Below are 2,452 nucleotides of genomic sequence, written 5' to 3'. Positions count from 1 at the left end.
GTAGGCCACACCCCTGGGGAAACTCCCCCTAGACTGACCGGCCGCTTAGGACGCAGTCATGTGATCCATCATGGGAACCACCACTCACAAGTGAAGTCCAGCCAAGTTGACACATCTTCAACTATCACACCATGGCTTGAGTCAGGTGCACTTTGGTCTTCAGAGTGGAATTTTTTATCTTTAACACTTTAAAGAAGTCTTTTGCAGCAGATTTCTCCAGTGTAATATGTCTTTTGATTTCTTGACTGCTGCTTCCATGGGAGTTGATTGTGGATCCTTGAAAACTGAAATACTTGACAACTTCATTCTTTTCTCCATTTTTCATGATGTAGCTCATGGGTTCACTTGTGAGAATTTTAGTTTTCCTTATGTTGAGGTGTAATCCATACTGAAGGCTTAGTTTTTATAACAGAGAATAATATATTATTGTATGAGGAGCTGAAACATGTATTTTTTAAAATTTTTATTGGTTTCTTTAGCTTTTTTTTTAAGAGAGATATACTTTTTTTCTTCAGCCTTCTCTTTGGCTACAATATGTATTCATAGGCCTCAGACATGTTTCTTTTTTAAATTGCCCAAAGCAAAGAATAAAAAAAACAAAACAAAACAGGCTGCCATTGGATCAGATCTGACTCACAGCAACCCCTCCTTGGGTTTCTGAGGCAGTATCACTACGGAAGTAGATTACCCAACCTTCCTTCCGAGGAGGGGCTGGTGGGTTTGAACCACCATCCTTCTTGTTAGCAGTCTAATAGCTTAGGCACTAGGCCACCAGAGAAAGCAAAGAATATAGGCCTTGATTTCAGCCCTCCTCATTGTCTATTCAAATGCTGATGAAGCCTTCTTGCATCAGAAGCTCCAGGTTGCTATGCAAATTTCTTAAGCCCATTTCTAGAAAATTGTGGGTTGTGCTTTCCCTTTCAGCCCTTTTTACATATTGGAACTATTAGTAATACTGAAACCCATTTGCCTATCCTGGACAGCTGCTATTTATGTTTCATATCTAGGCTTAAATAACATTTCCTTCAAATTCTTTCTTGGTTACACAATATTGAGTAAATTACCTTGCCTTTTTGTGTCCAAAATACCTTGTACTTAACTAATCACAAAATGTATCATATTGTGTTATACTTATTTGCCTCTGCTACTAAACAGTGAGCAACTTAAGGGAACAGACTGTGACTTACTCACATTGTTTCTTCAACATGTAGCACAGTTGAAAGAAGATATTCATGTAGTCAGCAAGGATATGAAAGGATAACACATCATTAGCCATTTTTCTTTTTGTTAGATGCTGTCAAGTTGACTCCAACTCATAGTGACCTTATGCACAACAGAACCAAACACTGCTTGGTCCTGTGCCATCTCACAATCCTTGCTATGCCTGAGCTCATCATTGCAACCACTGTGTCAATCCACTTCATGGAGGATCTTCCCCATTTTCGCTGACTCTCTACTTTACCAAGCATGATATCCTTCTCTAGGAACTGGTCCTTTCTAATAACATGACCAAAGTAGGTGAGATGAAGTCTAGCCATTCTCGCTTCTAAGGAGCATTCTACCTGTGACTCATAGTGACCCTTCCTTGGGTTTCCGAGGCAGTATCACTACAGAAGTAGATTGCCCAGCCTTCCTTCTGAGGAGTGGCTGGTGAGTTTGAACCACCAGCCTTCTGGTTAGTAGTCAAATGCCTTAGGCACTATGCCACCAAAGCTCCCTTTCTTCCAGGACAGATTTGTTCATTCTTCTGGCAGTCCATGGTATTTTCAGTATTCTTCACCAACACTGTAATTCAAAGGCATCGACTCTTCTTTGGTCCTCCTTACTCATTGCCCTGCTTTCACCTGCATATGGGGCTATTGAAAGTTCTATGACTTGGCTTAGGTGAACCTTAGTTTTCAAAGTGACATCTTTTCTCTTTAACACTTTTGCAACTTGAGATGTTTGCAACAGATTTGCCATTATGGAGATACAAATCAAAACCACAAAAAGATACTATTTCATTCCCCAAGAATGGGTCTGATTCCCCCCACACACCCACACACACAATTTCACACACACAAACACACAAAAGCACACATATACACACCAAAAAAAAGGATGTTGGCTCATCCATGCTGCTGGAAATCCAAAATGTTGCAGCCATTGTAAAAAACAGTTTGGTGTTTATTTAAAAAGTTAAACACAGGATTACCAATGACCCTGCAATCCCAATCTTAGCTATAACCAGGAAGCTTGAAAGCAGCAATAAAAATAAAAGCATGGCCACCAACATTCATTATAGTACTATTCACAATAATCAAAAGGTGAAAACCACCCAGTGTTCATAAATAGATGACTAGATAAATAAAGAGGAGCTCTGGTAGCATAGTGGCTAAAAGCACTTGACTGCTATCCAGAGGGCTGGCGGTTCAAACCCACCAGCCACTCCTCGGAAGGAAGGTTGGGCAAT

Source organism: Orycteropus afer, unplaced genomic scaffold, assembly GCF_000298275.1.
Source record: "Orycteropus afer afer isolate SDZICR_OR568_19922 unplaced genomic scaffold, OryAfe1.0 scaffold00520, whole genome shotgun sequence".
NCBI lineage: Eukaryota > Metazoa > Chordata > Mammalia > Tubulidentata > Orycteropodidae > Orycteropus > Orycteropus afer.
The sequence above is the reverse complement of the archived record's forward strand: the minus strand, read 5'-3'. Positions refer to the sequence as shown.